The sequence below is a fragment of the Carlito syrichta genome, unplaced genomic scaffold, assembly GCF_000164805.1.
Source record: "Carlito syrichta isolate Samal-C Ts95f unplaced genomic scaffold, Tarsius_syrichta-2.0.1 Scaffold314889, whole genome shotgun sequence".
NCBI lineage: Eukaryota > Metazoa > Chordata > Mammalia > Primates > Tarsiidae > Carlito > Carlito syrichta.
The window spans coordinates 530,482-535,611 of NW_007258985.1; the positions used below are offsets into that span (position 1 = coordinate 530,482).

Sequence of the window (5,130 nt, forward strand, 5' to 3'; positions counted from 1 at the left end):
ATCAGGACTGTTTCATGTTGAAGTTATGTTTACAACTTCACATAAGCAACATAGCAAACATTAGGAGTGTCCAACACGCACAGATTGTTTTAAGTTCTCTGAGTCTTCTATGTAAACCAGAGTGCCACAAGGAAAAATTCCAAGCATCTTGACACTTTTCAGGACTGATGTTTAGATCTTGACTGATTTGTGATCTCTGTCTCCCCCTCTCCTAGGATGCCTGTATAAAGAACTGTTTCTCATCAGTTTTCCCACACTTCTCAATCATGCACATATATAGATAAAGTGATTAAAAGCATACCAAAAAAACCAACTTCTAGGAAATAAAAGAGCTGATGAAAAAGAGAATGTTATATAATGATAAAATGATCAGTTCATCATGAAACCATATTAATTCTTATGTGAAGCAAAGTGAGAAAACTGAAACAAGAAAATAGAAAAAACAAATCCACAATCATGGTTCGTGATTTTAAAGGTACCTATGACTAACTGATAAGCAATTGAAAGAAAAGAGAGAAAAAATGAGGGATATAGAAAACTTAAACTACAACTATTAACTGATCAACTTGACTTAATTGTTATTTATAGCACACCAAATACTGCAGACTACACATTATTTTCAAGTGCACACAGAATATTCACCAAAATAAGGTCATAAAGCAAGTCTCAATACATTTTAAATAATTAAACCAATTTTTAAAATATGGCATCTGATAACAACATAATTACTGTGGAAGTCAATAACAATTCCAGGATGTTGGGAAACATAACCTGTACACTTCTAATAAACCACAGTTTTAAAAAAAAGCATGATGGAAACCAGAAAATATTTCCCAATAAAAGAATGAAAACACAACATGAAATTAAAGCAAATCTTAGAGGGAAACTTACAGGTTTAAATGTATATATTGTAAGAAAGGCTTAAGTTTTTTTTTTAAATGTTGTTTTGTAGTTTAAGTCCGAATTTCTTTGTCTGCTGTGCTGAGAATGGATTTAGACTGCCAGTCTTAAAGACAGAAATAACAGAATGAGGTAGATTGTGGAGAAGAACAAATACTAAGGGCTCAGATAGGGACAAATAGAAAAACAAAGGGAAAAGACACCTAACATACATTGAAGGTAAAATCAGCAGGACTTTAGGATGGTTTGATTGCAGGGTAAAAGTGTGAGAGTAGTCAAGTGTAACCCAAGGTTTCTTACAAGGTTGTTGATAAGTATAGTGTGTAGTGTACTGTACTAGTACCTATATAAAACCCAGATAGAAATGGAAATATGAGTTTGAAACTTGAGAGAGACCACATGTTGACATGAAAATTTGGGGACGATTAGCTATAGACAGGCATCCCTGGCCCATATAGTGGACAAAGAAATTCTGAGAGCTGCAGGAATGATTGACTCCAGATACCACAAATAAGTCAGGGTATAAACATCAGTCCTGGAAAGTGCCAAGATGCTTGGGATTTTTCTTTGTGGCACTCTGGTTTACATAGAAGGCTCAGATAACTTAAAACAATCTGTGGGTGTTGGACACTCCTAATGTTTGCTATGCTGCTTATGTGAAATTGTAAGCATAACTTCAACATGAAAAAGTCCTGATAAGGAGAAGAAGGCACTATAGCAGGGAACAAGGGCAGTAGACTTCAGAAGATCTCAGTTCAGTCTGCAGAGTAACAATGTTTGAACTTGTTTTCTGTGGTGTAGTTATCATGTTTGCCTCATGTACCGAGTTTCCTGTCTGGACACCAGATGAAAACACCTCCAAAGATCATTTCTCTTTCCCAACATTTTTCATCGTCGTTATGCCTTACCTTTCACCTTTTGAGAAATATCCAAACCGATCCACCAAAGTTTATTTAGTGTCAATGTTGGGAATTAACTCCTGGGCATTAAAAAGAAAGAACCACATAGCTAACTTAAGACAAAACCAAGCCTATATTCAGAGAACGAAAAAGGAGCTGTCCATCTGAGGATCCCAGGCCAAGTGGCATTTTGCCCTTGAGGAAGGAAGTTCTGTTTGAATAAAGAATTACATACCATAGACCAGGGAAGGAAATAATATCTGAATTAGAGAGACCTTTTTTTTTTTTTTGCAAAGACGCAACTGTGAATGTGCAGACCTTGTTTAAATATTGTTTGTTTGTTTGTTTGTTTTTGAGTTGGAGTCTCACTCCATCGCCCAGACTGGAGTGCAGTGGCCACTCCTGGCCACCGCAGCCTCGACCTGCTGGGCTCCGGCGATCCTTCTGCCTCAGCCTTCCGAGTAGCTGGAATTACAGGCGTGCGCTACCACGCCCGGCTCAATTTTGACTTATTGTAGAGATGAGGTCTCGCCAAGTTGCCCAGGTAGGTCTCGAACCCGTGGACTCAGGCAATCCACTCACCTCAGCCTCCCAAAGTGCCGGATTACAGGCTGAGCCACCGAGCCGGGGTAAATATTGTTTTATAAGACCGCGTGAGTGGCTCATGCTTGTAATCTCAGTGCTTGGGGAGGCTGAAGTGGGAAGATTGCCAGAGCCTGGGCAACAAGCAAGACCCGTCTCCACCAAACAAACAAAAATATCCTCCAAACAAACAAATCAAAAACCCTTATAGTCCCAGCTACTTGGAAGGCTGCAATGTGAGGATCTCTTGAGCTCAGGAGTTCGAAGTTGCTGTGACCTATGAATGCACCACTGTATTTCAGCTTGGGCAACAGAGCAAGACTTTGTTCCTAAAAATAATTAAATAAATAATTGTTTTATAGAGTAACAATCATTATTACCGTTAAGTACTTTCAAATACTCAACTCTTACAAATTATAATATCACTGCATTAGATACAATTCCACTTTAAGAGCTCTTTCACATCAGTCTTCTGACACATTTGCACTGCTACATGTTCAACAATGGAGTAGTAATTCATTTACTGGGACATTACAGTGAGGAGCAAGAAGCTTTTTGAGATGCACTCATTGCTTGCAGAATTTTGTGCATATTATTAGGGATGGGGAAGTGGGCATTTGTAGAGACTAACAAATAGTTTGAAAATATATCCTAGAATGCCAAAATAAGGAGAAAAGGTAAAACAGAAACACCTCACTCTTCAGGGTTTTAGGTCTTTTTCAAATGTTTTATGTAAAAATTGATCTAGAAAAGACTTCAAGTTTTCAGATTTCAAAATGCATTTTTCATTTGTCTCCAGACTACTTATTGTTAGATATTATATCATTAGTGAATGATTTTTCTTTTAAGACGACATCACAGTCTCCTCTTTTCAAAAACTTTGGTGATATTTCTTGTAAGCAAGGTAAAGTTGTCTATGTTTATTTTATTTTATTTTATTTTACTAACTAGCCTGACAAACTGCCTTTTAATTGCTGATTCTATTTATACTTTATGCAATTATCTATATTATTGAAGTTCGTTATAATTTTATTTGTTTTCTATTTGTTTTACCTGTTCTGGGTTTCTTATTTAAAAAATAAGAACACAGATAGGTTACATCAAAACTGTGGAGAAAGAGGCACCATAAATATACCAACCTTTAGAAAGCCTATGTATGTCAATATCAGAGTAGACTTCAAAATAAAAAGTAAGACCAAAGATAAAAGGAAAGTTATGACAGTTTTTCTTCATTGAAAGAAAGACCTGGCAAGTCTTTCTGCCTTGAATCTTTCTTTTTCCTTCTTTTTCTTGCTAATAAACTTTGTTATAAAACTTTACTGGCCACGCTAAAATTCATTTTAGAAACGAGCCAGAGAATCCAGAGTTTTATGCCGCACCACACCTAGCATCAGTTTTATTGTCCAGTCTGGTCCCAGGTCACGTTACAGTTGAGAGTTGTTTTGGAGTTGGGATGGCATCCTAGGAAGCCCCAGAGTGTGTGCTCCCTCCTTTATCCTCAGGAGAAGATCCTGCACTCCGGATCTCTTCTTTATCTTTGGTTCAACTATTTTTTAAAAATGTGCCTAGTTATAATTTTCTTCCTATTTATCTTAGTTGGAGCTTGCTGAGGGAATTGAATTGTGAGTTGATGTCACTTTTTAAATTGATAATAACACAAGATTTGTGCGTTTTGGCCGGTAGCGGTGGCTCAAGCCAGTAGTCCCAGCACTTTGTGAGGCCGAGGTGAGAGGATTGCCTGAGCTCAGGGGTGTGAGACCAGCCTGGGCAACCTGGTAAGACCTTGTCCCTATAATAAATCAAAAAATTAGCCGGAAATGGTAGCGCGCGCCTGTAGTTCCGGCTACTTGAAAGGCTGAGGCAGAAGGATCGCCTGAGCCCAGCACGTCGAAACTGCGGTGGCCATGAACTTGCCACTGCACTCCAGTCTGAGGGGCAAAGTGAGATTCCAACTCAAAAAAAAAAAAAAAAAGAAGAAGAAGAAGAAAAAGAAGATTTGGGCATTTTCGTGCATGTAAATAACCCTGCTTCAAATCCCTGGACTTTCTTCCGAAGATCATAGCCACTCCATTCAGCTCCTAATAACAAAACCCTCTTTCTAACCTGTCTACGACTATCATACGTCTTTTCATTTATCAAGTCTCAGATCTGGTGTCATTTTCTCTAGGATTTCTTTTTTGATGGGCAATGGGGTAGTTTTCAATTTTTTATTATTGTGAACAGGTTGCTGTGAATACTTCGAACAACATAGATATATTTGGTGAAAGTATTTCTGCTGGTAAATATTTGTCATTGGTATGTGATAGTATTCGTTTCAATACATGGACAGTGTAAGAAGAACAACAGCACCCCAACTAGAAAATATGGTACCAAAAGAAAAATATCTGAGATTTCTAAACCAAGGGCATCAAGAAATATTTCTATTTTCAAAAGGAGTAACGCGTTATCGCTTGGTTTCCGTAGTGTAGCGGTCATCACGTTCGCCTAACACGCGAAAGGTCCCCGGTTCGAAACCGGGCGGAAACAAGTACGCGATTTCTTTTCTCGCTTTTGTTTTCTTACGCGCAAACCTGTGTGCTCCGTTTGCAGTCCTGTACTCAAGAATAGACACTCTGGAGTTCTTTTGAGGTCTAGGAATTTAAACACGAGTCTTCTGTCGCCAACGGCGCTATAGTTCGTGTCACTCCACTTCTCCCTCTCCCCATTCTTCTGCCCCTTTTTTCTCCTTTTCATGTCAATCCCAGGACTC

The 5,130-nt window shown here is 38.4% G+C and overlaps 1 non-coding gene across 1 annotated transcript; it reads left to right on the plus strand.

Moving 5' to 3' along the window:
• Window positions 1–4,834: 4,834 nt before the first annotated feature.
• Window positions 4,835–4,907, plus strand: TRNAV-AAC. The gene has a single exon. It is a non-coding gene; the product is annotated as a tRNA-Val (tRNA).
• Window positions 4,908–5,130: the final 223 nt, after the last annotated feature.